Raw genomic sequence first — 26,376 nt, forward strand, 5'->3', positions numbered from 1 at the left:
TGTACTTCTGCCTTGACGTCTGCCCATCTTGTGGATTCGTTCTTGGTCTTATCAGCACTCTTGGTCCAGACAGAGCTGACAGATTCAGGAAGCTTCTCTCTCTTGTCCAGATGGGAGCTCTTGTGCGGATGGGAGGTCCAGGGCAGGATGGGAGCTCTTGTCCAGATGGGAGGTTTGGGGCAGGATGGGAGCTGGGGGCTGGTCTCTAAGTCTCAGGAAGTTGCTGGGGTCTTGGGCGGATGGACATGGGGGCAGGGCATGGAGATTGCAGGGTCTGCCCGGGATCTTGGAGAAGGGGAACCTTCCCCATGGGGATGGAGGGGATCCTGCCTAATGGCCAGAACCTGGGGCCAAGTTGGGCAGGTCTTCCCCGGAATGGCTGGTGCCCAGGGATGGGATCTAGGGGCAGACCTCTCTGAGTCTGAGCCCAGCCACTCACCTCTTGTCCAGATGGGAGGTCTGGGCTACTTGAACATTTTAAATAGTAGTTTCAAAACATTAAGATACATACTTTGAAAGATTTAACTATAATCCCTTTATATTTTTTCATTTTGTCATATATATGGAGATCATTTTCATTTACCCTTCTGTCTTGTAGATTCATAATACATATCTGACACATTGAGAAATAGATTATCCATCCTCGGTTCACATGGCTGAACTTACTTCTTATTGATACACTATGGGGGCCCACAGAGGATCCCTAATAAAGCCTTAGTCAAGGTCATAGAATCTGAGCTTGCTTTACCCAGCAGGGCTTCCTAAAAAGCCCATTAGAATAAATCTCAAGGTGGCTGGACAGTGACCCAGGGCCCTCCCAAAGCTATCCTGTGTCTCTGTCTTTCTTGTCATCTAGGTCTATATTTCTATCTAATAATTCCTCATTCCTCTCTCCTCTTCCCAAGAACCCTTCAACAGGTCAGAGCTGGACTCCGAAAATACACATGTAATGAACTTCAATATTGTCTTGTACAAACTCTTTTATAAAATAATTTATGTTTAAATGTGACAATAAATTCCTACTGCTTCCAATGAAGGACACTGGAATGTGAAGACAAGTTTTAATTTTTCAAGGAAAAATATGGCAAAAAATTGAGATAGAATATCCAGGAAATTAAATAAACAGAACTAATATTGTATGAGAAAATAGTGTGCTCTTTGGATTAAAAGCAACATGAAGAGCAGGTACACCATAGCTGCAGAAGAGTCTCTGTCTTCTATTCTACCTTCAGCTGCATTTGAACCTACTAATCAGCTAGCTGCTATGAAAAAATCTGAAAAGTTGAACCTTTTCTGGGTTTATAGAGATGTAAATGTTTCACATTTTGTTTCTATGTCTGAATCACAAGTGATCACATCTCAGCATCAATCCAAAGTTCTAACACTAACAACCACACATGTATCCTCCAGACAGTGCAGTAAGATTGGACAGTACTTGGTAAGATCCATGCCACTTAACCATACTTTGGAGGAAGATTCTTCAGTTTGTCTCCTGCCTGATAAATCTACCTGGTAGAACAGCATCACATGACTCCCTGTTAAAGACAGATTGAGTTACACTGTTTAGACAGCTGATTTTCTAGAAGAAACCACATACAATTGTATAGCTGCTGTAGACAAATTCTTCCCCAAGTTACATGCATATTATCATAATGGTTTTTTGCTATTCGCCAGTACTCCCTAGAGAAAAAAATTAGTAACATACATGATATATAATAATTTGGCTTATGTGATAGTAGAGTAGAAAGCTTTTAAAAGATCTATTTTCCTGCTAGAGGGGCAGCAAACCCGGTGGCCATTCAGTTCAAGTATCTAGACACCTCAGCCATCTCAAGCTTGTGCTGATGGCCCAGAAGCTCCGAAGATAGCTAAAGTCTGTTGTCTATGAGTGATGGCAGCAGCCCTAAACACATGTAGGAAGAGAAGAAATTTGAACATGTCTATTGGCTTTCTACTTCTCTGACTTCCTTCCACCCAGGCACTATTGCATGGTGCTGCTCTCAATCAGTAGGTCTCTCCCACAGGCGTTGGTTTTTTGTTACGTCAGTTTTCTCTAGAAACAAACCCACAGACACACTCAGAGTTGTTTAAGCACTTAGAGAACTCTTATCCTAAGCTACGTGGGCAACTATGATCAACCATACAACATTCAAATATCTGTGATATTTAAAAACTTAAAAAACAAAATAACCCAAAATTTCAGTGGAAACATAGGCTAAAACAATTGGTAGGAAAAATTACCCAAATCATTGTAAGATTTAATAGCTGAGTCACAAGCCAGAAATAAGAACCAGCCATTCCCAGTGGTAAGAGGCAATGTTTTCAGTGTCTGCTGTTATCACTCTCAGAGCAGTGGACTGAAGTGTGCTACAGGTCAGTGTCATGTTATTCAATAGCTCAGTCACCTGAACATATATATGGAACCACGGTAGTTGAAATGATTCTGGAGCAGGGTGAATTTTGTTAACTGCTTTTGAGAATATGAAAAAAGTGTACCATGCTCAAGTCAACTAACTACCAACTCAAAGCACTCATTGAAAGCAAAAGGGGCTGATGGTAGCATTTAAGAAAAGGCTTATCTTTTGCAGCTTCACAAGTAATTTACAGAAATTGTGAACTGCCAAAAGACTGAGAACACAGTCCATAGAATCAATGGTAGCTGAAGTTTTCTCCAGTCCTGCCCAAAACCATGGATTCCTCAGCCACTTATAAAATAATCACTCAGAAGCTTATATTAATTAAAACTGCTTGGCCATTAGCTCAGGCTAACCACTAACTAGCTCTTACATTTAAACTCAGCCCATTTCTGTTAATCTATATGTTCTTTACCTGTGTGTCATTAAATGCTGCTCCCTGGACAGCAGGCTAACATCTGCTTACTCAGCCTTCCTATTCCCAGAATTCTCCTTGTCTGTTTACCCCACCTATACTTCCTGTCTGGATACTGACCAATCAGCTTTTTATTTATCAACCAATCAGACCAACACATTCACAGCATACAGAACATCCCACAGCAATCAACTAAGCAGGGCTCATAGAGGATCACAAAAACTGAAGCAGCAATCACGAGCCTGCGTGGGTCTGCACAAGGTCCTCTGTATATATGTTATGGCTGTTAACTCAGTGTTTTTGTGAGACTCTTAACAGTGGGAGTGGGGGTGTACAAGACCCTGCTCTTGGAACCCTTTCCTCCTACTGGGATGCCTTGTCCAGTCTTGATATGAGGGTTCATGCCTAGTCTTATTGTAACTTGTTATGCCATATTTGGTTTATATCCCTGGGAGGCCTGCTCTTTTCTGAAAGAAAACAGATGAGTTCTGGGGGAGAGCTGAGCTGGTAGGGGAACTGGGAGGAGTGGAGGAAGGAAAGACTGCAATCGGGATGTACTGTATGGGAGAAGAATAAAAATAAATAAATAAAAACCTGAGTATACAACCATAGCATATCTCTTAAGTCAGTGTGATTGTAGAAAAAGACCATGATACTGAGACTAAACAGGAAGATACCAGGTAAAATCTTTAAGACCTGGTAAAAAGAAACAGTTCTCCTTCCTTGCTAGATCTGGTCTTGCAAAGACCTCACCACGTACAAGTGCCTGACACCCTTTATCTTCTGGGATCTGCCCCCATTACTCATTGTCACCTAAAGACTGATAACAGGCTTCACAAAGACATGAAGTACAAATCTTGATTCTGAGGGTAAATATTACAGTTTACTTGCTGAAGGAACTGTAGGATTCAGTTCATATGTACAAATGAAAATGTGGCACACATAGTTGTAATAAGCCTGGAGATGGCTGGATTAGGGGATAAAATACAGAATTAGATAGAGGTAAGTGATTTGACAGGTGGCCACTTCTTTATTAAACAATATAGAATATCTTGCCATTTGGCTATAATGATGAGATACTCCTGGTCCTCTGAGGGTTGGGTCCCTAAAGATGAGACTCAGGGCTGACTCACTGCTAGGAAAGGAAAACTGTGAATGACTGGAGCACAGACAAAGGGGAAGAAAGGGTCATTGGGATAAAATAAATCCAAACGGACTGACACGACAACATACTGCAAACTGGCTAAGCATCTTACAGCCAATGAGATCTGATAAAGAGTGGTTAGCTTTGACGAGTATAACTTCTTAAGTCATGTTAGAAGTGCATTAGCTCAGCTAATTTGTATGTGTATGCAAGCCTGTGCTTGTGTGTATGAATGTGTACTATATACATATACACATATGTTGGAGGCCAGAGGTTGACTTGGATTATATTCCTTGATCATCCATCACCTTAGCTTTTGAGATAGAATCTCTTACTGAACCTAGAGCTCATTAATTCAGTTGGGGCAGCTGGCCAAAAACTTCCAAGGATCTGCTTGTCCCCAATTCCCAAGCACTGGAATTTTGGCCCATTCTGGTATTTGCTGTACCTGGCTTTTTATGTAGGGATCCAAACTCGGGCCCTCATGCTTATAACACAGACACTTTACCAACGGAGCCATCTCCACAGCCTGACACAGTTCTTTTCTAATTTAGGCAAGCCAGCAAAAGAAACCCTGATGGTGAATGCCTTCTTGTTTCTCTTCTTTCAGGAGGAAACTTTTTGAGAATCAGAAATTCAGAAGTACATGTGTTCAAGAGCCATGTAATGTAAGGAAAGATCCTATTCAAAGAACATAAAATGTTAACTTTTAATGAGAAGGCTCTGGTGAAGAGAATCCCTGAGAGTAAGAGAGGTACGAAGAGATTGAACACCAGTCACACACCCTGCTTTGTTTTCTCACCCCTAGACCAAAATAGAGCATCAAATGTCACACACAACAACACAGACAACATCTCCAATAAAAGTGGGACTCAGGAGGTGAGTAACAACATCTAATTGACTGGGTATGGTGTCAAGAAGCAAAAGATCTGTATGTACCAGATGAATTTAAATTTTAATACAGAAATTTACTGACACAAATTACCATTACCACATCATAACATACAAAACAAGATAGTTACAATTGCTGTATTGCTGGGAAGAAAAATGGCAAGTTCCTGATTCTGAGAATTGTGTGGTACTATTACATTACCCTTTAGATAAAATTTAAATTTGTCACTCAAGCCCCTTCAAAACTTTTCAAGTTCATTTCCTAATGCTTCTACAATTCTCCTTCATCCCATTCTCTGTTGTAGCCATAATGGGCTGATCCTCAATGATCCACCCTACCTTGTCTTTTCTTATTCTGTCTTTCTGACTAGAGTGCTTCTGTAATTCTTTGAATTTGTTGACATCTTATAGCAATAGCCATGACCTGACACTTCCCTCTCTCTCATCCTCTCCCATTGTGCCTCCTCCTCACTCTTGATAGCATTGAATAGTGGAAGCCCTTACCTACTGATCTATATCCTAAATACACAAGAAGCTACAGAAACTGATACTATATTGAAAGTCTTTCATGAAATCTTTTTAAATGTTTTTGTTTTTCATTCTCTGAGAATTTTACATGTGTATTTTAATTTTAGCAATCCTCTCCTCCCCCTCCAACTCTTCCCAGAATACCCCCCTGCCACCTCTGTGTTCTCTTTTCTTAACCTGCTTAGTCTAATCATTGCCATCTATATATGCATGGAACATAGTGCCATCCTCTGCATCATGGGCAATGTAACAAGGGCCATGACCTCGAAGAAAATGGACTCTCCCTAACCCTGCAGCCTTCTGCTGCCACATTCCTCAGCTAGGAGTAAAGCTTAGTGAGTGAGCTCTCATCTACGCTCGATTTTTGACTGCCTTTATCTCATGTAGGTTTTCTGGGGACAGTCTTAGCTACTGGGAGTTCATGTGTGGAGGGACACTATTGTATCCAGTGACACTATTTTGAAGCAGTCCTCCCCAATCTCTTGCTTTTACAATCTTTCTGCCCTCTTATCCAAAATTTTCCCTGAGCCATGTAGGGGAGGGGATGTGATCTAGATGCTTCATTTGGGACTGAGCATGCCATAGTCATTCATTCTCTGAAGCTTGGCCAGCTTTGGTGTTTTTATTAATCTCTGTTGTTTGGTGGCCAGGTGAGATCCTTCCTTGATGGGAGCAGAGGGCTGCACTAATCTCTGGATAAGTAAAGATAAGTATTTAAAAGACAATTTAAACTAGGTCTGATTAATAAAATAATAGTACTAGGTTCTCCTCTAGAGTGTATGTCCTCACCAGTCATTGATTCTTGGCCAGATTTACAGTTCTAGGCATGAGCTCCCTCCTGTGGAGTAGGTCTTGTTTTCAATAAGTTACCCCCGTAATAATTCAGTCATTTTATAATCATTGAACATCTCGTAGTGTGCCAATAAGCTTTCTAGGTCCTAGAGACAAAACAAAAGGTTGCAATATTTACTGTGTTTATATTCTAGAATAATAAATACAGCTGGGAACAATGTTTTACTGGTCTAGAATATATCAAATGATATTTTTCTTTATTATTATTATTTATTAAATATGATTAATTTTTACATCCTGACCATCATTTCCCCTCCATGCTCTCCTCTCAGCCCCTCCCTCACCTCCTCTTTGCCTCTCATCCACTACTCCTCCATTTTCAAAGGATAATTTTTAAAAGTATAGTATTTAAGCTTAAAGATGCTATTTATGCCCTGGGAATTTTTAACAATAATTTTATTAGTCCTTTGAGAATTTCCTAAAATGTATTTTGAATGTATTTACCCTCCTCTCCCCTACTCCTCCCATAAACACCATTTTTACTCTTCCTTCCCAACCAACTTGGATATTTAAAGGTAGTAGATACTCACAAGCAGCTTCCAACCTACCGGTTTAGAAGAAATTAAATTCTAGTACATCACATATTCCTCTAAACATGCAATCAAACTTGCAAGTAGAAGAGCTGTAGTTGTGTGATGCAAAGATGGACCTTCGTGAAGAACTGACTCATGTGTCAAATCATGGAGTGTAGTCAGCACTTAGCATCACAAAGAGGAAGGAGGGAAGGATGTCTCCATTAGAAAAACAGCTGGAGAAAAGCCACAGGGAACTGAAATTGAAAATGACTTCAGGCAGGAAGAACCTCTTCCAGCCTGAATAGTCAGTTGCAAAGACCAGGGGAGGAAGTTTCATCTTGGTGCAGCTCTCTGCCTTGATTTATTTATTCCTCTAATAAACACTGAGTATTACTTTGTACAGGCACACAGCAAGGTGCCGAGGGACAGTCTGCACCAAAGTGAGCACGTACAGGTGTGCATGTAGCCCCTGCAGAATTCCCTACCCCGTGTAATTGGTAGGGGAGGGAAACAAATCTACAGAGAAAGGGGGTGGACACACAAATTCTGACTCCTCCAATATTTTCATGGTAAACTTGGCAGGCCATTGGCCTTCCAAGTCCGTTCCATTACCACCTCTTCATCTTGACCTTTCCAGTTCACGAAAGAAGAGAGAGTAAATTTGATTTGCTTCGGATGGGTGTCAATTTCCAACCTCAAGGTTATTTTTTAAGAGTAGGACAAAAAGCAAAAATGTCTTTTGTTCTGAGCCGTGTGTTGCGTGGCTGGTGGCTTTTTCACACTTTGCCTATCTTAAGACAGCTGTACTGACCAGTTGACACTTGGTCCAGTGCTTTCTGCTCAGAAACCATAGCTCTGGGGATGAATCTGGTTTTTAGCCACACTTTTCAAAACAAGAAGTTTACTGAGTGGTGAAGCAAGCCTTGTGTGGAAAATCAGTTTGCATAAGTCTAAATTAAGCCTATTTCATTACTAATTAAATGAATTCATAAAATATAAGAATGCATTTACTCTTCATTTGAATAAAAATGTTTTCAGATGTGTTTGATTAATTAATTATCTGTCTCTAGCTTCACTATACCTACAGGGAAGGAAAAAGAAGAGCTGATCAATTTAAATTTATTCTCTGAGGGAGAAATCACAGCTTTCCCTGTGCAAAATAAAGTAGCCAAAAGCATTGTCTGCATCCTCATGGGTTTCTGTCAAGCCTATGTTGCCAAGAAATTACTGCTGAAATACAAACCTATTTAGGTTTTTAATATTGAAAAGACACACTGAGTTTTAGTTGTAGATTTCAGTAGTAGATGGAGGCAGATAGCCTCAAATTTTGTCTGAAAAAAAGAGTTAAATTTAATCCAAGTCCCCCCATCTCATGGTAAAACAGTGTCAAATGTGCTACCCAGTGCCACAGAAATTAAATTTAAGGAGTTTTTTTTATTGATGGCATACCTAGGTCATTAGTTTACTGGGTCAAAAATACTCCTGAACCACTGAGCACGTTGCGAGGGTTAAACTTCATCTAGCTCACCTCTCCTATGACCGTCTCTAGGCTACATGTTCACAGTGGAGCAATGAGAAGTGGTGCCCCGAGTACGAATGGTTAGGTGTGTGGCTTCGTTTCATGGGTTTCAGCAGGGAGCAGTTGCTGGTAAGAAGCAATGGTGCTGAAAGTCAGTTATGGGAGAAAAAGCCTTCCAGCTGGCTGCACAGCCAGGAAAGTTGCTCTGGTAAACTTAGCCATGTCAAGCATCTCCCCCTCTGTGCCAGGGAGCAATTGAAGACATTAGCACCAGAGACCGATTGAGGATGAAATGTCTCCTGATGGAGCAGTTAGTCACTACTGATAGTGTGGAATCTCGATATGTGTGTTTTTAAATATGTGTTTGTATAGAGGTGTGTGTGTGTGTGTGTGTGAGAGAGAGAGAGAGAGAGAGAGAGAGAGAGAGAGACAGACAGACAGACAGACAGACAGACAGACAGACAGACATAGAGACAGAGAGAGACAACAAAGAAAAATGTTTCATTAAACATCAGTTTTGCGGGAGTTTGGGTAGCATATTTTAACTACATAGAGTTCATGATGACATTGGAAATGTTACAAAGATTTTCCTATACTTTCTCTCATACACTTTAAAGCCCCTAAAATAGAATAGTCATTCTTATCTGTGGACTTCTTTTGTGGACAAGGCTGACCCTGAGAAGGAGAGAAAAACAGTGGTTAGGCTGGTTACTCACTATGAAAATAAAATCACACCCTTGATATTGCCAAGATTGGTTTCAATTTGTGTGGTTCCAATATTCTCTTATGTAAAAATCATCTTCTTTGTTGCCTTGATCTATCTAAAACTGGGCCAATGTCAGGAAGTTGGCTGAAGGACCGCCCCCCATACAAGCGTCCCATCTAACTCTGGAGATGGCTATGAGGCAGCCCCACAGCTTTGCTGTTGTAGGCCACAACACCCACACAGGACAGAACGAGGCTTAAACACCAGGTCTTTTCCGTCCACATCCCGTGCTTTCTACTGAAATGCAGCACATCTTAGATGTCAGAGGGAGGGTAACTTGCTCATTCTTCCTTCATTTAGTAAGCGAATGACCTTTCCCTCGTGCCTCAGATGTACCGGTCCGTATAAGAGTAGCCACCGAGCCCACAGCATTACAAGGTCCAGGAGGCTCTCCCAGAGTCTAGAAATCCAAGGAAAGACCTTCAGAGATGAAAATTGTGCTGCACATACATACTAGGAACAAAAGAGTCCTTGAGCCTTTCAAAAGTCTCTAGTATCTTGCTCCCTTAATCGATGTATCGCACATAAGACTGAAGATCATATAATAGAAAAACAAGCCTACATGAACTCACTTCCTCCAAGACTTAAGCTCTCCCTCACTATTAAAGCTGGTGTCTGCACCACATGGAGAACAAGAGCTCCTGGGGGAGCTCAGTGCTGCACAGGTGGAGACACTCACTGCTGCTTCCCAGCCCTGTCACCTGGCATCTGAGTCCCATAAGCAACAAGTCCAGGAAAGATAAATTGAAGAGGGATGTTTCTGTTCTCCATGTCCAGGTGTGAAACAGCTGGTAAAGGCCAGGGGACGCTAAAGCTGTAAGCAATAAATTCTGCTGAAACTCTGGACACCATATCACTCCGGATTTTGCACATTAATAATCACTGCCCTGAGCAAAATGGAAGCGCAGGTATGTTCTGTCACTTTATTTTCCAACATATCCACATAGTCACCTGGTTTGCATTCACAGTGGGCCCTTGAAAGTGACAGACAGAAAGCTGTGATTTATATGAGTGGGTAATTAAGGGGAAGTGCCTGGAAGGGCAGTCTCGCTTAAAGTTGTTTCATAGTCTTGATTAGAAGATACCAAATTCAAAGAGTCAATGTGAGAACTTCCTGAATATGTACATATTCATACACACACACACACACACACACACACACACACACACACACACACACACACACACACACACACACACACTGAGAGAGAGAGAGAGATCCACATGGATCCTGAGATTCAGAATAATTGATTTACTCACATAGAATTCAATTGACATGAGCAGAAACCAGGATCTCAGATTAGGTGATCTGACTGAAAACATCACACTGTCAGCTTCTCTGCCATTTCTGCTTCTAAAAACATCTAGGAACAATGACACCTTCAGATAACTAGGAACCTGTGTGAACCAGTCAGCAGTATTTCTCTCCTGTTTCAAATCTTTCCTTTCAAAAGATCTGTTGTAGCTGTGAAGCTAAATCCAGTTCTGCCTCCCATGTCCTGTTGTCTACAATGCATCATTCAGTCTCTCTGAATTTATAGTTCCCTAAAAAAAAAATGGGAACAAATGCCATCTCCCAGAATTACTGTGAAGAATGAATGCATTGATTTATGTAGTGTTATCTTCACAATGGGCACACAATAGGTGCTTAGTAAAAGCAGCTCTTGCATTCTCAGAACTAGAACTGATCTGTTCAAAAATCTCACATTGTTCTGTCCTTTCTATGAGGACACCATGGGTTTGGGTGTTACTCCAGTTCCCCATACATAATGTGAAAAATCAGGACTGGCCTTGGATAACCTTTTTGTTTGATTACATGTTCCAGATCAGGGAATGGTGCATGCTTGTCATTGAAATTCTCATGTAGAAATTCAAGCAGGACAGGTGAATACAATGTGAAAATCCCTTGAATGTTTTTTTAAAATCAAATCAAGTAACAGATTGCTATGAAAACTAGAAGCTGAATCAAAAGGAGTTAAAATTGATAAAATACATGGAGAGTTAGAAATAGCCCATAGTTACACAGTGTTCTACTTAGAAAGATAGTATATGTGGCACTGTGATGAAAATTACCCTCTTCAGAACTAATGCTGCATGAGGAAGCTAATAAGGCCACTGTGTCACCATGCTGGCCTGTGCATGAACAAGTGACAGTAATATAGAGCTGCACTGTGACTTAAGGCCTCCTGGAGACCACCAGCTTACATCACACAAAACCATTGACGGCAGACTGGACTAAGATGTAAATATAGGTGTACATTTTCATGGACACATGGAGAGAGAATAATTTTTCCCTTGGTCAATAGAACATGGGTCTATTCCATTCTACTGTTTAATCATATAAGTAGTTAAGAAGTCAACTAGGAGAAAATGTTAAAACTGATAATTCTCATTTTTTTAAAAAAAACAGCAAGTTAAAAGGGTTGGGGGTGGAACTGAGGGGGAATGTAATGAAACAGATGTCTTGAGAGGGTGGCATTTCAGGGTTAGGGAAACTCCCAGGAATCTACAAGGGTGACCCCAGCTATGACTCCTAGCAATAGTGGAGAGGGTGCCTGAACTGGCCTTCTCCTGTAATCAGATTGGTGACTACCCTAATTGTCATCAGAGAGCCTTTATCTAGTAACTGATGGAAGCAGATGCAGAGATCCACAGCCAAGCCCTGGGCTGAGCTCCAGGAGCCCTTCAGAAGAAAGCAGGGAGGGATTGTATGATCCAGGTGGGTCAAGGTCATGATGGAGGAACCCACAGAGACAGCTGACTGACCTGAACTCATGAAAGCTCATGGACTCTAGACCAATAGTTAGTGAGCCTGCATGGGATCAACCTAGGCCATCTGCATATGTGTGACAGCTGTGTAGCTTGGTCTGTTTGTAGGGCACTGAGATCAGGACCTGTCCCTGGCACTTAGCTGGCTTTTGAAAACCTGTTCTTCATGCTGGATTACCTTGCCCAGGCTTTATGCAGGAGGAGGAGCTTATTAGGTCCTATCTCAACTTGATATGCCATTCTTTGTTCAAACCCATGGGAGGCCTGTTCCTTTCTGAATGGAGACAGAGGAGGAGTAGAAGGGGACAAGGGTAGAAGAGGGGAAAGAGAGTAGGAGGAAAGGAGGGAGGGGAAACCATGATCGGTATGTAAAATAAACAAAAAATGTTAATAAAATAAAATAAAAGGAAAAAATACTTTTTTAATTCTAAGGTTTGGAAACATATAAGATATACAAAATAATGTTATTTTTATTATTGTAAATACTATCTTATTGAACATGTCTGTGTCTGAACTAAATGAACCGAGTATCTTAAATTATGCCTGGGAAAATCAAACAAGCAAAATAACTAGATCAGAGATGAACAAAGAAATTTAAAACTCTGATCTATTAACTTTACTGAGAAATTATCAATAAATTAATGGCAACTTTGTAGGAATAGAAACAAAGTTAACCTAATACCTCAATACCTTACTTGTTAGAAATTAGAAGTCTTCTCAAATCCAGATGATTTAATAAAGTATACTATGACTTTCAGTAGGTCCATTTATTTGTTGTTAATGAACTCATGCACTAGCCCCTTCCATTCATTCATTATGTGTTCACTTAGCCATCTATGAGTACATGAGGGTAAACATGTCTTGAGCATATGTGTGCCTTGTGCTAGATGCTGACGATGAAATGCATCCAAGCAGGTCATTGCCCTCAAGGAAGATCACAGTTTAGTGGGGGTTCCAGGCATATACCCAAGTAATTATAATATACAGTTGCTGTTGCTTTAATTGGAAAGTGAATAACTTGGCCTGGGGCAATCACAGAAAGCTTGTCGAAGAACTGACATCTTAGCTGGTCCCTGACAGGTAAGAAGCTGCTGGTGGGATGGAGGAGGATTTCACAGATGGAGGTTAAGAAGACAACTATCTCTGGTGGAGTGTCCGATAGCCTTGAGTGACTGGGACATAGCAGCCTGGCTATGTTACAGGTGCCAGAGTAGGAATGGCAGGAGAGAAGACTAGTAAGTCACATTGATAAGTCTTTAAGGGTCTTAATGTTGTGTATGGGGAAGGTGTTTTCCTATAAGCAACAAAGATGATTTTTCAGAAGGAAAATGTTATAAGCAGATCTTTTATTTTTTTTTTTTTTGCAACATTCTTGTTGACTTTTTCAGTTTGAATTTTAGTTAAAAATGATTGGTGCATAGAGACAGCTGACCTGAGTTAGTGAAAGTGCACCGATTCTGGACCAACAGCTAGGGAGCCTACATGGGACCAACGTAGGCCCATGTGTGTATCAGTTGTGTAGCTTGGTCTGTTTGTGAGGCTCCTAGCAGTTGGATCAGGACACTGGAGCTGGCCTTTGAGAATCCAATAGCCAAGCTGGGTTGCCTTGTCCAACCTTGATGCAGGGGGAGCTTGGTCCTGCCTCAACTTGTGCTATGCTGTGTTGACTCCCAGGGAAGGTCTGCCCCTTTCTGGATGGAGATGGAGAAGGTGTGGATGGGGGGGGGATGTAGAAGGGAAGTAGAGGAAGAGAACGGGAGGAGAGGAGGGAGAAGAAAGTGTAGTTGATACATAAAATAAATTTTAAAAATTAATAAAAAAATGTCTAGCAAGAGATAAAATTACTAAATCTGATAATAAAATAAAAGATAGCTGTACTTGTGAGCTAACCCATACACATTGTAATAATTATTTCTTTAGGCTTCTCTTGAACTGTTTGGCTAGTTTCAATGAATGATATAACATTTCAAAACATAAAATTATTTCACCAAAAGTTTAAAACTCAACTCATAAAGTCAATTAATTGAAGCTCATTAAACAATTGAAAAGATTTAATTAAAACATTAAATTGATATATAGGTATTGTGCTCCATTTCAACATTAGAGATATTCACATGGTTTTGGAAGATGACAGAGAGGTCACCCAGGTTCATCCTGCTAGAGTCTCTAGAGAATGAATTGAAGAGAATTTCAGAGCAGCTGTCCTATGAGGTGGGTAACGACAGAAAAGAAGTGGTTTCCATAGCAACAAAATAAACTTTTTTAGAAAGCAGAGTGGAAGGAGAAAGAGTCTAGAGTCTTTTCTGGAGGGTTCGGCTCCCACTAGGATGTGTTTTAACCATGGGTTAAAGAGAGAAACTCAGAAAATTCACATTAATTTTCATATCACATAATTTGAAAGAAAGGGGGAGAAGTAGGAGAAGAAGAGGAAATCAGACAAAAAAAGATTAGAGACTGAAAAACACACACAGGGATGGGAAGAAGGGAAAGGAACAAAGAGAAAGAAAAAATATCCTCTATATCCACAACATCCGGTTGTTAACTTTGAATCTTCAACTGTGTGTGTTTCATTCAGAATATGCATAGAGGTCAGAAAATTACTAAGGGGCCACAAGGAGGAATTGTCAAGGGAGGTTGGAGAGTTAAAGTGAATGACAAAACAGGAAGTAATAAATTGGAGTGTAAGAACTGGTCAGGGTGGAGGAATACTGGAAGAAATAATGACACTAATCTCTTTTGAAAAAAACCATAGGGGAACCTACTACTGTAGAAGATTCCACATATATAGTTAAAATGGATTCTTTCTATAACTGGACTGTGTTGGCTAATTTCATGTCAACTTGACACAAGCCACCGTTAACAGAGAGTAGGGAGCATTAGTTGAGAAAATGACTCCATAAGATCAGGCTATGTGCAAACTTATAGGGCATTTTCTTAATTAATGATTGGTGTTGGAGGATCCAGCCCATAGTGGATGGTGCCACTTCTGGGCTGGTGGTCCTGGGTTCTATAAGAAAGCAGGTTGAGCAAGCCATGATGAACAAGCTAGAAAGCAGCATTCCTCCATGGCTTCTGCATCAGCTCCTGCCTCCAGGTTCCTGCTCTGTTTGATTTTCTGACATGACTTCCTTCAATGATAAACAGCATGTGGAAGTGTAAGCCAAATAAACTTTTCCTTCACAATTTGCTTTTGGCCATGGCGTTTTGTCACAGCAATAGAAACCCTAACTAAGACATGGAGAGTAATGCCTCTACTAGACATCAATGATAACAAATAGCCAGTGCCAAGAACAGGTTGCTTCTTTTGGAGTTGTTGGCCAGTGAAATCTGTGGAAGCCCAACCATGACAAGCTATTTCCATTGTTCCTGGTTACCCTCCAAAACTTGATAGGTAGACCCTATTGCTGAAGACACTAAGGACTTCAGTCACAGAACATAGAAAAATCAGTTTAGTACTGGGCTGTGACCCTTCTGACTAGTTTTCATCATGGTGGGCGGTGCCATGCTATGGATGCTACTAGAAGAGTAATCACCAGTTGTACCCAGCTGTGAACCCTGGGAAATACAATAATAACTGGCCTGGCAAGGCATGCTCACTAGTGCATTACTAGCACAAATATGATGCGAATAACTAACCACTTTCTAACTGGACTTATATACTACTCCAAGAACATGTTACCCATACCTGGCACCATTTTTAGACCAAGAACCTGTGACCAGACAAGTTTTAGGCCCAATGAGAGAATCTGTTACCATTATTCTGTTAAGTGGACAAAATATTAAACTGACTCTTAGTAACCTGTCTTATCATTATGTCCAGAGATTAATGTATCTTTCATCCTTCATCTGAGAAGCTTCTATTTGCAGCAGACGGTGATTAGCACAGAGACTCAAAAGTGGCCAAGGTGCATAGAGTAAAGGACCAAAGAATGATCAGCCATAAATGGAACAACTCCTTTTTCCAAGGCTCAGCAACCATGGTGGAAAAGGGCAATAGAAAGAGTATAAAAGCATGAAGTGGTGGATGACTACAGTGTCTTCTGGACAGAGAAGGACTATTGTACATGGTACAGCCCAAGGAGAGAGGAGTCTGATACTACAGGTGACAAAACCTTTTTAGCACTCAACCAAAGCAATGGCAAGAAGACTTTTTTGGTCCCAAATGTATTTGTCTTTTTTTTTTTTTTTTTTTTTTGGTTTTTCGAGACAGGGTTTCTCTGTGTAGCTTTGGAGCCTGTCCTGGAACTCACTTGGTAGCCCAGGCTGGCCTCGAACTCACAGAGATCCACCTGCCTCTGCCTCCCAAGTGCTGGGATTAAAGGCGTGCGCCACCACCGCCCGGCATGTATTTGTCTTTTAAATTACTTCATTACGATTTATTTATTCATTCGTGTGTGTGTGTGTGTGTGTGTGTGTGTGTGTGTGTGTGTGTGTGTGTGAGAGAGAGAGAGAGAGACAGACAGACAGACAGACAGAGACAGAGAGACAGAGACAGAGACAGAGAGACAGAGGTCATGACATGAATGTGGTAGTCAAAGAACAACCAATATAAATAGGTTTTCTCCATCTCCCATGTGGGAACTGGGCATGGAACTCAGGTTTTGAGCTTGGTGGCAAGTTCCTTTAACTGTGGAGCCATTTCACCATCCTATTTGTTTTTTTTTTAATTTAAGTTGTATTTATGTAGGTTCTTTTACAATTGGCTGTTGCAATATGTTCATTGCCTACTGTATTTGGTTTCATAATGGATATATGAAGTAATCCACAGCCCTCCTCTTCCCACTACATTCCTTTTCTCTTTTCTCTCATCCCTCTTACTATTTCTTTTCATGCTCACAGACAGTCTCACTTCAACTTTCAGGCTATATGTACAAACATAGTTTTATATAAAATCTAGGATTCACAAATAAGAGAAAATATATAATATTTGTCTTTCTGTGTCTATTATTCACTTACAATGGTCTTCTCCAATTGTATCCATTTCCATGGAAAACTTCTTCTCAGTTGTCTAGTTGGCTACCATTCAGGCACAGGTCTCTTTCTACATGGTGTAGCTAAAAGTTTTCCTGTGTCCTGGCTGGCCGGTGGTCCGGGAAAATCTCTCCTACTCACATCCCCCAAGTAAGCACATATAAGCTTACATTAATTATAACTGCTTGGCCATTAGTTCAGGCTTAGTATTGACTAGCTTTTACACTTAAACTCAAAACATTTCTGTTAATCTATATGCCACCATGTGTTTTGTGGCCTTACCTGTGTGCCATTACTTGATGTTCCCTGGACAGCAGGCTAGTGTCTCCTGACTCACACTTCCTTTTCCCAGAATTCTCCTTGTCTGCTTATCCCATCTATACTTCCTGCTTGGCTACTGGCCAATCAGCACTTTATTAAACCAGTGTACAAAAGCATTATCCCACAACAACATGGTCTACTCTGGAAACTCAGGGAAAGTTGAAGAGGACTATGTTCCCTGGCCTACTGAACACCTACAGATAAGGGGGGAGGTTTTAAGTCAGAACTGTAAAGTTTTTCACTTTTCAGTTTAAAATCAGGTTTAGAAAAACAAACCAGAGTGAGATTGACTAGCTTCTAGAAAGAGAGACAATGAGTAGATAGTACTTCAAGATGCCATGGTCTGATGCATGCCATTAGAAAGCTTGCCAACAGCTCTATCAAATTCCTAGAGACAGAAAAATAGTTGCAACTGTAACGCCCACTGCCCAAGCCACACAACTTTTGTTGTGGGGCAAATGATACAAAGATCAGCATAAGGGGTATCATATCACAAAGTCTCTGCTCTCATGGAAGGCATTAACTTAAGTAGTCAGGGAAGGGAAAAAGAAAGCATAGTGGTAGGTTCTGCACATGCATCCATATAAAAGATGATATAGACTCTGTACCTGTTCCTTTGAGAGGGACCTTATAGAGAAAGAAATTGAACTTATGTACATGCATGTGATGACTATATAGACAGATTCTGCAACTGTGCCCACATGAGGAACTATATAAAGATAGACTCTACACCAGCAACCACATGAGCTAGCATATAGAAGCCTACTCTGAGCACTTGTTTCCTCAGTTTTTATGCTCCTTATTTAAAACTAATTATGTGGACCAACATTTTTGTCTTTCTCTCCCTCCCCCCTTGATTGTATTTCTTTACTTTTATCATTTCATGAATGTCTTCTCTTTAATTCCCTTACTGTTTCTTCCTTGACACTCAAATGTAACTATTAGTCTTACTCTGCTTAATTTCTTTCCATTCTTGCTGTAGTCCCATTTGAAGACTACAACCACTTTAGCTGAAAGACATACAATGATTAAGAACCATTATTTGAGCACCCATTCTTTGGCGTCCACATTCTGGTCCACAACCTCAGCAAAAGACTTCTGCTTTACTGAGGAAAGTCAAATTCTAGGGACTCTAAGTAAAATACCACAGCCTACCATCCTCAACACTCCTTAATACGTGCCCAATATCTCTCTCCTAGGCTTTGTATCCCAGATCACAACTCCAGCTGCTTTATCAAAAGCCAGACTTGTCCTAGGGACTTCAGGTAAGACAATGTCCACAGCCAGCTAACACTCCCCAAAGTTGGCCCAATAGCCCTCAACTGTGCTCCCCTACCCCATCCCTAGCTACATATCTCAGCCAACAACCCTGGCAGAAAACTTCTGCTATACTGAAAACCATGCCATACTAGGAATCTCAGAGACCAAGCAGGTACCCAGAACATCAGAGGCCATATAGGTACTTGGAATTACAGAGGCAAAGTTAGCCCCCAAAACCCCAGTGGAGATACCCTACTTGACCTGATGACTAACTAATCATCAAAACCCCTGGCCATTTAGGCCAGAAGACTAGAGTGGAAACAGACACCAAGGAACAAAACACACATCCAACAAAGACAAACACAGGAATCAACACATAGACCTACAATCATCCCAAATCCAGATGTGTAAACTCTAATGTAAGAACACAACAACAGGAAAGAGTGATATGGCACCATCAGAGTTCAGTTATCCTACAATAGCAGGACATGAACCTTCCAGCACAGCTGACACACAAGAAAACAACCTCAAAACCAACTTTGTGAAGATGGAGGAATTGAAAAAACATCCCTTAAATTGAGGAAAAAAAAAAACCAAAAAAATGGAGGAAAGAGATAAATTCCTTAGAAAATACCAAGGAAGTCAATACAAACAAACACACAAACAAACTGGTGAAAGAAACTGTTCAAGAACTGAAAATTGAAATAGAAGCAATAAAGAAAACATAATTGGAACCAATTCTGGCAATGGAAAACCTGGGTAAGTGAACAGGAACCACACACACAAGCATCACCAACAAAATATAAGGGATGGAAGAGAGAATCTTAGGTGTTGAAGATACAATGGAAGAAATAGATTAATCAGTCAAATAAAATGTTAAGTCTAAAAAATTCCTGACACAAATCACCTGGGAAATCTGGGGCACTGTGAAAAGACCAAGCATAAAAGTAGTAAGAATAGAAGAAGGAGAAGAATCCCAGCTCAGAGGCACAGAAAATATATTAAACAAAATTATAGAAGAAAATTTTCCTAATCTAAAGAAGAACATGGCTATAAAAGTACAAGAAGCTTACAAAACACCTAATAGATTGGGCCATACAAAAAGTCCCCATGCCACATAATAATCATATAGAACAAAGAAAGAATATCAAAAGTTGTGAAGGAAAAAGGCCAAGTAAGATATAAAGGCAGAACTATTAGAATTACACCTGACTTCTCAGTGAAGACTCTAAAAAACAGAAGGGCTTGGACAGATGTCTTGCAGATTCTAAGAGACCACTAATGTCAGCCCATACTACTATGCCCAGCAAAACTTTCAATCCCCGTAGATCGAGAAAACAATATATTTCATGATAAAGTCAAATTTAAATCATATCTTTCCACAAATCCAGCCCTACAGAAGGCACTAGAGGAAAAACTCTGACCCAAGGAAGTTAACTACACCCATGAACAGAGACAATTAATAATCTCACACCAGCAAAACCCCAAGAAGGGAAACACACGTGCATGTATGAACACACACACACACACACACACACACACACACACACACACACACACACCACCCATCACCACCAACAACAGAAAAATAATAAAAATCAATAAAAATTGGTCATTAATATCTCTCAATTCCCCAATGAAAAGACACGGGCTAACAGAATGGATATGAAAAAGGGATTTATCCTTCTGCTGCATACAAGAAACACACCTCAATACCAAAGATAGACATTACCTCAGAATAAAGGGTTGGCAGAAGATTTTCCAAGCAAATGGACCTAAGAAGCAAGCTTGTGTAGCTATTTTAATATCCAACAAAATAGACTTCCAACCAAAATTAATCATAAGAAATAGAGGACATTTTATACTTATCAAAGGAAAAATTCACCAAGAGGACATTGTAATTCATAACATCTGTGGCCCAAATGCAAGGGCACCTACATTTGTAAAAGAAACATTACTAAAGCTTAAATGATACACCGAACTTTATACATTAATTGTGGGAGACTTCAATACCCAACTGTCAACCAATGGACAGGTCATCCATACAAAAACTAAACAGAAATAATGGAGCTAATAGACCTTATGACACTAATTCACCCAAACACAAAAGAATATACCTTCTTCTCAGCACCTCATGGAACATTCTCCAAAATTAACCATCTACTTGGACAATAAGCAAGTCTCATAAGACAGGAAAACTGAAATAACTCCCTGTATCTTACTAGACTACCATAGATTAAAACTGGGTTTCAACAACAGAAACAACAGAAAGCCTACAAACTCACGGAAACTAAACTACTCACTACTGAATCACCACTAGGTCAAAGCAGAAGTAAATAAAAAAATTAAAGACTCCTAGAATTTATTGAAAATGAATGTACAACATACCGAAACTTATAGGGCACAGTGAGAGCAGTGCTAAGAGGAAAGTTCATAGTACTAAGTGCCCTCATAAAGAAATTAGAGAGATCTTGTACTAGAGACCTAACAGCACATTTGAAAGCTCTAGAACAATAAGAAGTAAACATACTCAAGAAGAGTAGTGGCAGGAAATAAACTGAGGGCTGAAGTCAATAAAATAGAAACAAAGAGAAGAATACAAAGAATAAATGAAACAAAGTGTTGGTTCTTTGAGAAGGTCAACAAGATAGACAAAATCTTATCACACTAACTAAAAGGCAAAGAGAGAATATCCAAATTAACAAAATCAGAAATGAAAATGGGATTATAACAACAGACACTGAGGAAAGCCAAAGAATCATAAGATCATGCTTCAAAAACCTGTACTCCATAAAATTGAAAAATCTAAAAGAAATGGACAATTTTCTCAATAGATACCACTTACCAAAGTTAAATCAAGATCAGATAAACAATTTAAATAGACCTATAACCCCTACAGAAATAGAAGCAGTCATTAAAATTCTCCCAACCAAAAAAAGGCCTGGGCCAGATGGTTTTAGCTCAGAAGTCTACCAGACTTTCAAAGAAGAGCTAAAACCTATACTTCTCAAATTATTACAAAATATAAACAGAAAGAACACTGCCAAATTCATTTTATGAGGCCACAGTCAACATGACACCCAAACCACACAAAGACTCAACAAAGAAAGAGAATTACAGACCATTTATCTCATAAACATTGATGCAAAAGTACTCAATAAAATACTTGCAAACTGAATCCAAGAACACATCAAAAAGAGCATCCACCATGCAGGGATGGTTCAAAATATGATAATCTGTCAATGTAATTTACCATATAAACAAACTGAAATATTAAAAAAAACCCTCATGATCATCTTATTAGATGCTGAAAAAGCCTTTGACAAAATCCAACACCCCTTCATGATAAAAGCCTTGGAGAAATCAGGGATATAAGGAACATACATAAACATAATAAAGACAACTTATAGCAAGCTGACAGCCTGCTTCAAATTAAATGGAGAGAAACTCAAAGCAATACCACTAAAATCAGGAGCAAGACAAGGCTGTCCACTCTCTCCATAGCTATTCAATATAGTACTTGAAGTTCTAGCTAGAGCAGTAAGTCAGCAAAAGGATATCAAAGGGATACAAATTGCAAAGCAAGAAGTCAAAGTACCATTATTTGCAGATGATATGATACTATACATAAGCAACCCCAAAAATTTTACTAGGAAATTCCTACAACTGATAAACACCTTTAGTGAAGTGGTTGGATACAAGATTAATTCACACACACAAAATCAGTAGCCCTCCTATATTCAAATGATAAATAGGCTGAGAAAGAAATCAGGGAGACATCACTCTTCACAATAGCCACAAATAAAACAAAGTATCTTGGGGTAACTCTAACCAATCAATTGAAAGACCTGTATGACAAGATCTTCAAGTCTCTGAAGAAAGAAACTGAAGAAGATACCAGAAGATGGAAAGATCTCCCATGCTCGTGGATCACTAGGATTAACATAGTAAAAATGACCATCTTACTAAAAGCAATCTACAGATTAAACTCAATTCCCATTAAAATTTCAACACAATTCCTTATAGAACTTAAAAGAACAATACTCAACTTCATATGGAAAAACAAAAAACCCAATCCTGGACAATAAAATAACTTTTGGGGGTATCACCATTCCTATTTCAAGCTGTATTATAAAGCAATAGTTTAAAAAACTTTATGGTATTGACATAAAACAGACAGGTTGATCAATGGAACAGAATTGAAGACCCAGATGTAAATACATACCATACCTACGGACATCTGATTTTTGATAAAAAAAAAAAAATCAGAAATATACAATGAAAAAAAGAAAAGTGGACTGAGGGCAGGTGGGAATAGGAACAGGAGGGATGAAGGGAGAGAGTACTGGGAGAAATTACTGGAATTGGGGGACTTGAAGGGTGTTGTGAAAATCTAGTACAGTGGAAACTCCCTGTACTAGACCCTTTTGAAGACTGCTAATAATGGGAGATACAGAGCCTGAACTGGCCATCTTCTACAACCAGATATGACTCCTAGCAGTGGGACAGGGACATCAACACAGCCACAAAACCTTCAACCTACAACCTGTCTGCCTGTAGGATGTGCTGGGGTAATGGTGGTGCAGAAATTGTGGGAGTGACCAACCAAAGATTGGCCCAAGACATGAGAGGGAAACCTGTGCCTGACACTGCCTGGATGGTGTGGAACCAGAGGCTGGATAACCCAGAGATCTAAGATAGAACCAAATGTGACTTTCCAAAACCAATTAAAAAATAGAAGTCAATGAAATGATTACTAATGATATTCTGCTATACTCCTAGTTTGGAGCCTAGTCAAGTGGTCATATCAGAAAGGCTTCATCCAGCAACTGATGGAAGCTGATGCAGAGACCCACATCCATGCATAAGTTGGATCTCAGGGAATCCCTGCAAAAGATGAGGAGGAAGGATAGCAGGAACCAGAGGGGTTGAGGACGTTAAAAGAATGTGGCCCACAGAATCAACTAAGTAGGGCTCGTAGGGGCTCACAGAGCCTGCATGTGGCAATCACAGAGCCTGCATGAATCTGTGCTAGGTCCTCTGCATATATGTTATGGTTGTGTAGCTTGGTATTTTTGTGGGACTCCTAACAATTAGAGTGAGGGTATATATGAGTCTTTTGCCTGCTTTTGGGTCCCCTTTCCTCCTACTGTGTTGCGTCATCCAGCCTTGATGTGAGGCTTTGTGCTTAGTCTTGTTGTCAATTGTTATGCCATATTTGGTTGATATCACTGGGATGCCTGCTCTTTTTTTGAAGGGAAATGGAGGATAAGTCGATCTGAGGAAGAGGAGAGGTGGCAGGGAAGGACTGAGAGGAGGGGAGGGAAGGGAAAATATGGTTAGGATATAATGTATGAAAGAAGAATAAATGAGAGAGAGAGAGAGAGAGAGAGAGAGAGAGAGAGAGAGAGAATATTTATTCAAAGAAAGTAATGCACCTTTAGTGCTGCTTCTCGTTGGGGTTATTCCACTGAGAGAAAAGTTGAGAGATCAGTATGTGTTATACTGACTGAGGAAAATGATAGATTTCAGAACATCAGTAGTGTGGCAGGGTCTGGGGAAGGAAGGTCTACCAGTTGGCTCTGCTGTCATCTGGATTCTCCAGACTGGGAACTTGAAACTAGCTAGAAGGATGCCGATCAGTTTGTCAGAAATGCCTAGGCTAGGAGGACAAGTTCAACAAAAGATAGTCCACAGAGAAAGACAGTGAAAACAATATCCAGATAGAGAAAGCAAGAGCTATGGAACAACAGAACTTTAGCATGTTTTAACAAGTGACCAACTTAGCTGTGGACTGCTTTCTAGGTATTAGGCCAGTTCTGGTTTCTGTGAAATCTTGTTTTCAATTTTTCATCAACCTTTTTTCAGTATCTTTACATTTGAAATCTCTGAGATTCTTGAGACATACATGTTTCCTCTATCAACAACAATAAAATTGTGGTCTGTAAACTATTTTGAGATTAAATATATAAATAAATATTAAATATTAGAAATGTGCAACCAGGCTGGGAATGTAACCAACTAGGTAGGGTGCTTGTCTAGTATAAAAAAAATCCTGCATTTGATCCCCAACATCCCCATAAAACAGATTTAAATGTTAAATGCTTGTAATCTCAGCACTGGGAGATAGAGGTAAGAGGGTCAGTTCAGAATAATATTTGGCTACACAATGAGTTCAAGACCAGCCTGAGATTCATAGCATTTCTAAAACAAACAAAACAAACAAACAAACAAACAAAAACAACCTCATCATTCTTGCTTTAGCTCTACAATGTATGAATAACACAATACAATTACAAATTCATTTACTAGAAGGGATAATGTCTTATTTTTTTAAAAAAACTGTAATATTTTTATGGCATCTTATTAAACTCTAAGGCTATGTCATCAAATCATGTCCTAGAGCCTTAGCTTAGTGTGAAAACTTTCAGTCCTGAGTGGGAATATTGTTGAGCATCTGGGTCACATCAGAGCTTTCTTTTCTGAGATAAAAATAGTACCTATTCTTTGGTAAAACTTATGTCATTAAGAAATCTCCAAATATGTGATCAAGATTTAGAGAATGCCATCTCTGAAGACAAAAATGGGATACAGCCATATAAGTGGAGCATTTGGCTGCTGTCGGTATGAGCAATACACTTGCCATAAACTGTTCATGCAGAATTTTCTCTAATCTTGAGACATGTTAGGAACACCTGTATCATTCCATAGTGGTCATGGTTAGTGACTTGGAAAGGAGTAGATGACCTGGTAGTGCTGGATAGATCCCAGAGGAATCTCAGGAATAGTGAGAGGTGACTATGATCAAAATCCACTTGACTTTTAAGTAAAAGAGAAAGACTGAAAAAATATTTTTTTTTAAATTGAGAAGCTGCATTTGTACATCAGCATTTTGGGGATTATTTTGGGATTCAGGAACCTTCTCACAACAAAGCTTTTGATAAATTCATGGGAGGGCAGATCCATAATCTTCTAACAGCTTTTCTATTCAATTACAGACAGTCATCAGAGTTTTAGAATGAACAGTGGACCAGTTTTGAGAATAAAACTATGTAAACTCCTTGGAGAAGGCAAAAGTTATTTTCCAGGATATAAGTCAATACTTGCCCAACTGGTTTTCACTCATTTACCCTACTCAGCATTGTTTTTGTCTAAGTAAAAGTTATGATTCCATGAAGAGTTGTGACCACAAACCAGGAGAGTGTGGCTTCACTTCCCACAAGAACACAGTATCTACCACTGTGCACTCAAGGGCTCATATCTCCTATACTTAAGTAAAATCCTCCTTATACAGAGTAGAACCTCTGTCATTATTATATGATTATATTGATGACTGAGTGAGGGAATTTAAGAATTAATGAGCCAATCTGAAAACATTGTGTCCTAACAATAACTTTTTGTGATGCTGATAAATGTAATCTGTCAGTTCTAATACATTTCCCCCCCTGCATTCTGGATGCCTAATATTAGGAATGGAGGCATGGATGATTTAAAAGGCCTTGAGCAAAGACTATGGTTTTTTACCTGACATTATAGACTTAATGTAGCTTATTAAGTAAGTGGAAGGTCTGATAAGTGCTTACAACGTTTTAAAAAGCTCCCAACATTCTTATCCGTAAGAGGGATAACTATATCACACTCCCCACCCCTTCAAGGCTTAGGGACCATTTCAGGAGATGGATCAGAAAGATTATAAGAGCCAGAGGTCAAGGATGATGAGTGAAAAACAATGTTTTCTGGATAGGAGAGGTCAGCTGCACACAGAAACTCGTAGAAGCTGTGATTGCCTGCACAAGTCAAGCCAACCAACATTCCAACAAACAGTGGGAGGGTCTCCTGAATCACTTCCTTGGGCTTAGGAGCTGTTGATAGTTGATGACTTCTGAGGGATAGAGAGTCCGCTTTCTTTGAGGGTGTGGCCCCTGGTAAATCTACCATGCTCCAGTGGATAATCCACACTATGAATATGTAGGCAACACAAACATTATTTTGTGGGCTATAAAACAAAAAG

At 39.8% G+C, this 26,376-nt stretch overlaps 1 long non-coding RNA gene across 2 annotated transcripts in view; it reads left to right on the forward strand.

Moving 5' to 3' along the window:
- The window catches only part of LOC121827531 (uncharacterized), a 59,530-nt gene that overhangs the window by 27,028 nt on the left and 6,126 nt on the right, over positions 1 to 26,376 (forward strand). Inside the window, exons 4-9 of one of the 2 annotated variants that reach the window (XR_013048840.1) lie at positions 4,584 to 4,641; positions 4,782 to 4,852; positions 9,822 to 9,952; positions 13,893 to 14,024; positions 15,668 to 15,915; positions 18,305 to 18,370. This is a non-coding gene — a long non-coding RNA (uncharacterized LOC121827531). The remainder of the gene's footprint in view (positions 1 to 4,583; positions 4,642 to 4,781; positions 4,853 to 9,821; positions 9,953 to 13,892; positions 14,025 to 15,667; positions 15,916 to 18,304; positions 18,371 to 26,376) is intronic. The other variant, XR_013048841.1, reaches the window with a different exon arrangement.

Source organism: Peromyscus maniculatus, chromosome 2 (assembly GCF_049852395.1).
Source record: "Peromyscus maniculatus bairdii isolate BWxNUB_F1_BW_parent chromosome 2, HU_Pman_BW_mat_3.1, whole genome shotgun sequence".
NCBI classification, from domain to species: domain Eukaryota; kingdom Metazoa; phylum Chordata; class Mammalia; order Rodentia; family Cricetidae; genus Peromyscus; species Peromyscus maniculatus.